Source organism: Lygodium microphyllum, chromosome 19 (assembly GCF_053477565.2).
Source record: "Lygodium microphyllum isolate KBCC chromosome 19, Lygodium_microphyllum_v1.1.10, whole genome shotgun sequence".
Taxonomy (NCBI): domain Eukaryota; kingdom Viridiplantae; phylum Streptophyta; class Polypodiopsida; order Schizaeales; family Lygodiaceae; genus Lygodium; species Lygodium microphyllum.
The window spans coordinates 57,830,163-57,838,268 of record NC_141153.1 but is presented as its reverse complement, the minus strand read 5'-3'; the positions used below and the strand labels follow the sequence as shown (position 1 = coordinate 57,838,268).

At 41.9% G+C, this 8,106-nt stretch overlaps 1 pseudogene; it reads right to left on the bottom strand.

Annotated features, from left to right (window-relative positions):
* Window positions 1-2,664: 2,664 nt before the first annotated feature.
* On the bottom strand, window positions 2,665-8,106 carry LOC148019913 (uncharacterized; annotated as a pseudogene).

The window sequence follows — 8,106 nt, the reverse complement described above, 5'->3', positions numbered from 1 at the left end:
ATAGATAGACACAATTGCAAACTCATATTTATCCTTGAAGTGCACTGCAACCCAGTTAGCATTATCATCATGAGTGACTTTGAGCAATTTGTCATTCAGCTTTGATGAGATTCCAATGCAGGCTCCCCCTCTCCTATTTGTGTGTTTGGTTGAGAACCATATGTGTTCTCTTGATACTCTATCTAAGTTCTTAAGTAGGGGGGTTTCAGCGACTTTAATCTCTTGTAGGCATTTATATCAGGGGCAATGGCATTAGTTTTAAGCCATTCCCTGATGATTAATGCCCTTTTAGGGTCTGTCAGCCCTTTTGTGTTATAAGAAATAATTTTCAGTTTGTCCATCATCATAGTAAATCTAGTTCTTTTTAGATTTTCCCTTCTTACTAGCTTCTTTACCCTGACCAAATGGATTACTAGCACTCTGCCCTACTCTCGAGTATCTTTTTTTAGAGTTTTGTGCCCCAATTCCATCTTTTCTTGGGCTTTCCCCTAAAGGGGGACTTAGGGGAATGTCTCCCCCATTTGGTAGCTCCTCCTCTTCTACCTGAGTCAGTTCAGTGTCATCCTGAGTGTTGAGGTCTATGATGGGGTTCTCCCTATTTTTTCCTTCATCATTGGCCTCCATTTGAGTCTCTTCAATAATCACATCATCATTATCAGATTCCGTGGGTTTACCCTCCTTATCTTTACTAGATTCTCCTTTCTCAAATGTACTAGTGGGCTCCTCTTCTATATTCATTAGAAGTGCTGAAAATCTATTGGCATTATTGTTTTTACTCTTAGTTGGGTTACTGTTTTTATGGGCTGACTGATTCTTGTTTTTCCCCTTCTTATTTACTGTCTGAAAGCCATCATCCTAGGCTTTCTCAGTTTGAGGAGGGGTTTATTCCTTTTGGGGCTCTGTCTTTTCCTTATTTTTCCATTCTGGGCAATTTCTAATAAAATGCCCTATTTTCAGACATTTAAAACATGCGTTGGGGAGATTTTTATAGAGGACTGGCTGGTCCTTTATAAAATTTCCCTCCGAGTCAAAGATTAACAAAGATTCTACAAGTTTTTTACTGAGATCTACTTCTATCAACAGCTGGGGGTGCCATCTAGGATTGATGTCCGTGTACGGTCTTTGTCCCAGAAGTCTACCTATTGGGGATGATAACATCTTAAGGAATGGGTACAAATTCAGTGGGAGATTGGGAAACTCTACCCACACAGGTATACAAGTAGGCTTTGGGCATGTAGGGTCGAATTCCGGGGCCCATTTAAACAAAGATAACGGTGAGCTTTTTAGCATCCATTGCCCATAGCTCAAGATGGTCAAGGCAGCTTGTTCATTCTCAAATAAGAAGAAGAAATAGCTATTTGGGAGATAATGCATGACTATTGGTTTAGCCCCAATTGGTTCCCAGTTGGTACGCACCCATGTCTTTAGAAATTCCATTGGGGGTCGGGCACCATGACATAATCCTATTAGAGCCCTAGACTGATACGACAAATTGCATTTTTTTAACTCACCTGCTGGAACCAAAAGAGGTACTTTGTTACCTATTGTGGTTGTGGAGTCCGTTTCTGAGTTACTGGGAGTTTGGCCTGCTTTGGGGATGCCGTTGGTGTCAAATTGCCCTTTTTGTGGTCCACCCTCAGCCTGATGTTTGCTTCCTTGAGGAAAGCTCTGCTGACCTCCAGAAGCTGCATGGTTGTCAGACCTCTCAGCTTCTTTGAGGCTCTCCCTTTGGAGGTAGGGGCTGCCTCCACTGCTTCTTCCCAGTGAGTCCGAAGGGCCTCCCATGTTGATTGGGCCATTTCCCAAGGCCCATTTGCCTTCTCCACCTCCGAAACCTCCACTTTGACTCCTTCCCTAGACGCCATGGTGATTTGATGTGTGTATTGAACTGATAAACCATTGAATAATGGGTTACTAACGACGTTCCCAAAGGATTTCTGTAGCGACCCCGCCACACCCTTACAGGGCTGATTGTTGTTCCACGCCCAGAATGCTTCAGGGTTTATATCGACGTGTTGCATATTGATATCTCGATCCATCGCTCTTTCTGCGATAAGTTATTACAGGAGAGAGACGACTCGAGGTAGAAGACGCCCACTGCAGGCATCCAGAAGAGACCGCAGCGCTTCAGCGCGTAGCTCAGAGAGAGACCGCACGACTCGAGGTAGAAGGCGCAGTAGAAGCGCTTCCTCCAAAGCCTCTAGACTCCTCCTACTCGGACTCGGACTCGCCTACTCAGACTCGCACATACTCGGACTCGAACAGCGAGGTGGATGAAAGGCGAGTCGGACGAGAGCCTACTCGGACAGATAGCGAGTCGGACGAATAGCGCCTCGGACGATAAGCCTACTCAGACGAAAGCCTACTCGGACGAACAGTGAATCGGACGCACAATGACTCAGACAAAAACCTCGTCGACACGACAGCTTTTCGTCTCTCGTGAGCTTCCCGACACTCCCTTCTCTGGAGGCAGTCAATTGAACGAGCGAACAAAACCGAGTGAGCCCAAAAAAGCGAGCAAGAAAAGTTAATGGTATAATAAAAGTAAAGTGTAGTTCAAAACAAAGATTCATAACTAGTTTCACCATAACTACACATAAGTTCTACTGATAAAAGTGACAATAATAAAAGTTGCTTCCAAAGTATCAGAAGTTTGAATGCTCACTAATCATCATAGGGATTGTCCACAACTTGCACTTTGTAGGCATCTAGTTTTAGCTCCTCATCATCAAGACCCAAGCGTGCTCTCTTTGCACCTACTTCTTCTACAAGAGGTCGAACCACAACATCGACTGTATCTTCACATATATCAAATGAAAAACATGGACGAGAAGATGCTTGGCATGCACGCATCAGAGGTGCAATGCCACACCCCATCTCCAAAATCAATCCCGATGGTGGACACAAAAGATCTAATACACAGAGCAAGAATACAAGTGATCTCTGAAGACCTCCATGCCAAAGAGTTGAAGAAGATGGTCGTGCCAATCTATTTCTCTCTGGAAGGTAATGGGGCCAGCAGTCACTCGATGGATCAATTTGCAACTTGCGGAATTGAGAGCTGCTCTCTCCAAGAAAGGTGGGTGGATGACATCCACTACGACGAGCAAATACCAAAAGAGAAGATCGGCTCTACATAAAGCATAAAGGTCAGATATGTTCACTACAAGAATTACAAACCAAAAGTTTAAGATCACTTACTGACACCTCAAGATCGCATTGTTCCCCATAGCCATATGGAAGCTTGTCAAGCACAAAAACTCGCCTGACAACTTCGAGACCAAGCACATGTATGTACTTCTCAAGCCAAGATAATGCATCACCTATTTTATCAAAGAAAAACTTTACTTTCTTGTTTAGTTAAGTACTTATGCCAACACACATTGACCAGGACAATATACCTGTCAAAGTAATCCAAGTAACTAACCATCCACTATCTCCCAAAGAGGCAGCAGCAAACTGTAATTCCTAGGCGAATGTGTGCCTCCATGAGCATATTCCAAGCAGGCAAGGTGGTTTCTTTATCAATCAAACATCCAGTAGGAAAGTCAATGAAGACAACATCGCAAGCCCATTTCACATGCTTCCCATTCCGTACATATGTCATATCATGTTTTGCAAGCCTAGAAAAGAACTCATGTATTGTCTTGTAAGCATCATTTTTTCTCCCTACAATAAAATCTTGCCCCATAGAGATGTAGTCACCCATCATGCACCCATAACTTATCACGTCATCATCTTTATTGGAATGCATATCATTTAGTGGGCAAGGAAGAAATACAAATGGAATGATCTCCTTGATGGCAACCCTTTGCCCTGCAATAAACAAGAATATATGAGTATAAATTGGATGCAACATGTGTTACGATCTCTAATGATATAATCTATTCCACCTCCTTGGACGCTACTCCTTTGCTCCACTTCATGTTGTTTGGGACTATTGTCTTCTCTCTCTTGCATTGCTGCAGCACAAAGCATTTGCAATGATTCGCATTTTAACAAGGGAAAAACTTCACAACCATTGCACCCAAAATATAATCTTACCATCACTTTCTTTCTTTGTCTCCTTTTTAGACCGTGTATTGCATCGATCCCCAAGAGGTGTATCAACAGATTTTTTGGAATGCACTTTGTGCAATTCCTTCTCTCTTGCCAAAACATATCCACTTCCAAGATCCACCCACCAAGGGCAATGGTCGATCTCCCAATCAGAGAGATTATGCATGCTCTTGGGATACATGCATACTTCCTCATTATCTCTGTCAATCCATCCTTTGCAATGATCTGGAACCCTGGATATCTTCTTCTCTCCAATCAAATGAAGTAGATACCTTTTGCATGACATATTAGCACAAGCTATTAAAATAAACAAAGAGCAACTAAAGTTAAGCTCATTATGGCAACAAATCTACCTGTAGACAACTTGATATGCAAACATTATGATTTCATTTCTCTTTCGGCGCTGAGGACCTTCCACCTTCTTTGATCCTCGTGCATCTATAGCTTGCTCTCTTGCTCTTACGTGAGCAAACATATATTTTCTAGCCTCTAATTTCACACCCTCCATGTAATCCTGTGGAAGATCCAATGGTGTACCTAAAACACACATTTTTTTCAAGTCTTCCAATGCTTGAATAGCCTCGACCTCAACCTTTTCCAAAAAGCACTCCCATGTCAACCACCTTAACAAAAAAAATCAAATCTATTAGTATCACAAGATACACATGATACTAGCAATATCAAGACTACAAAAGCTTTCAAATTGACACTTACAATCTGTACTCATTATCCGACGATGGCATACCATACATATCTTTTAATCTCTTGTTTGCATCCAAGAGAGAGAGCATCACCAATCTTTTTTCCTCCCTCATATCAGCATTTGCTAGGAATTTCAACTTGGCAATAGTAATCACTGAGTCTGGGCTATCAAACTTCAGTGTAAATATTCTATCCAACCATTGATCCCCTAGCTTGGGATCAAGCACATTAAGAACCTGCAAAGTGGATAAGAAACCTATATTTAGAGATTTTACTGTAATGGGGAGTAAACTAAGAAGCAAAGGGGCCATACCATGCCCATCTTGTCTGCAAATCTTTTATGTATCTTGGCACGTTCCTTTTTCAATGTCTCCTCTCTGTTCTCAATAGAGATTGTGTTTAATACCAAATCCTCAACCTTTTTGAGTTCTGAAGTATACTCAACCTTCACAACAAAAGAGAAGCTTTTAAATTTTACCCTAAAAAGGAAACTTATCTATTATAATCCCTCTTAATAACAACCATGACATGTATTACTTGAAATACCAATCTTGCCAAGTACCCCCTTGTCAGTGGTGGATACCATTGTTGTTTTCCCTTGACACTGCTATCTTTTGCTCTCAAGGACTCCAACAGTTTTAGTTGATCCTAGGGTAAGGCACTCAAGAATGCATTGATGTCACACTTGAAGATATTGTTGCAGTTCCAAAGTACATCCCGCAAGCTAGGTTTCATGATGGCATACTCGTTCATGCTAATAAAGGAAAATTTGTAAGATTGAGTTCTATAGATAAAAATATAGACGTCAATTCATTGTAACAAATATTGATACACTCACCTATTGACTCTTTGGAGTCCAGCGAGAAGAGCAATCTCTGAAATCCGTGTGGGATCAATAACAGAACAAACAACCCTGACATGGCGAGCTCTATTCTCTTTGTACATTTGTGAGATCACCTCCATCCAAGCAGTCAACCGATGATTTCCTTCCCATACGTAAAACATTTTACCAGACAAGAACCTGAACTCCGGTTTTTCCAAGACCTCCTTCTCAAATTCTGCATCCACTTCACGCCATAGAGGAGACCAAGTTGACACTATGGCAGGGGTCACTAGTGTTTCTTCTCCTTTATACTTACATACAGACACAACAAATGAGCCCTTCTCTGGTAAATAACCCTCATATTGAAATGCACTTTTTAAAGAGGACATGTCTGTATGAATCCCTCTAACAACAGCATGTGCAATCATACGACGCAAGGGGATACGAGGGCAAACTTCTTGAGATAGAAGTCTACATTGACTTATTACATCTCCACATCCTACCATTTGCATATCAATATCGGAAACCTGGCTTGTTGCTTCCTCGTCTTCCTCCTGTACCAGTTGAGACCCTTGCCCCACCACTGTGTCATCTCCTTCTTCACTTTCTTCTTGCAGTTGAGGATCTGAAGTCCCCACTACAACACTCGAAGTCTTTTCACTTTCTATAGTTGGTGTACCCTCCTCTAGAACTATAGAGAGGGATGATCCACGAGTTCTTTTTTGTGGAGTGGCTAAATTATCTTTGGATGATCTTGCACGACCTTCGCCTCTGGCCTTTCGTGGAGACATGACTGAAATACCACATAAAAGAATCAGTACGTGTGTAGCGCTTGAATATATATCTATTTGTACTACTTGATTATGCACAAAGAGTACCTAAGATTGGCCTTTCAAAATACCAGCAATATCTCTGCTGAGATGCTCAACACAAGTAGATACGTGTGAGAGACTGGATCGTTTGACCTGCAACATTCGAGAAACAAAAGTCTCATCTCACTCTGGCTAAAAAATGCAAGCGTTTTAAAACGTTGTTACAAAATGCAAACAAAGTATAAAACACTGTTACAAAATACAAAGCACTGAGCTTGTAGAGAGTAATCCATTATTAAACGACCAAACATTGCAAGTATAATGGCAGATAATGTCTTAAACCAAGCAAATAATGTCTTAAACTCTATTCTTGGAGTACTTGGCAACTGTCCTGTAGCTAAAATGTAACATTTTAGTTTGAAGAGCAAGTCTAATTACTATACTGGCCTTCAAACGTTGTCTGCCCAATCATAGATAAAAGCCTCATCCATTTTTTATTGTGTTTTAAAACGCACCCTAATCTAGGTGCAGTCCATGTAACATCCATGCAACTTCACTTGCTTGCATCATGACTTTTGCTTGCATCATCTGGGCTATATCACTACTTACAATGGCATACAATGGGATCATCCAATTTCACTGTGTTTGCTTTGCATACAATGGCATCATCCAACACTTTGTGCTCCACATAAAATGGCATCAATAGCTCTGCATACATTAGCATCATCCAATTTCACTGCGTTTTAAAACGCAGCCCTTTTCTCTGCTTGTAATAGATCATGAGCTATCTAGTCATACTGCAGCAGTTGGAATCCTTAATAGATGTGACATTACATTATAGGTTTCGCATGTTACTGCAATCCAAGCTCAAGAACTGTGTTTTAAAACACACCACTTAATCACCCAATTCTCTGGTCTCTGCAGTTCCATTTCCTACTGTATGTCAACACAAGCTCGAGCTCCATGGCAGCAACTTCAACATAACCCAGAACCAGCCCTTTCCTATACATAACCTGGAGTGCTGCCCGACCTGGAGCAACCTGCCAACAGAGCATTGATGGCCAACAGAGCGGCCCAACCAAAAGGCAATCCTTGGGAATTTTTTCACCCAAGGCAGTGTACCTGTCAGGGTTATCAAGAAAGTCCAAAACTTCTTGCAATTTATGGAAGGCGTAGAGGAGCAAACAAGGAAGGGGCTCTATTGCGGCAAATGCAGATAAAAATAGCTTCTGAAGCTGCCAGAAGTGTGGAATATCACAGTTATGTTGCACCTCCCATTATACATAGGCGTATCAAGAGCTCAAATTGACTTGGATAGTGGATGGACTGTCAGGGTTTTTGATTTCAGGATTTCACACCTGGTCTTGGTGAGGATTTGCATGTCTTTGATGGCTGAAAACACACTACAGTACCAGCTTCAGCACCATACTATCACAAGCAATGTGTATAGATTTCGTGTTGTATTGCTTGAGTTTACCACAGGGGAGCAAGCTATTCATAAAGCAACCCATGGGCCTGTCGACAAAGTATGCAGTACCCAAATAGGGGAAGAGAAATTGGTAACTGTTTGGCCTGATCAGCACCGGCTACATCCTAAATCGTAACACCAGTCTCAGGTACAGAGATGTCATTTGTAAGCGTGACACTGGCGCGATGGCCATCGACAGCAGTGAGCTGCAGGGTAGAACCATCCTTGCTGAAGATGGCCAT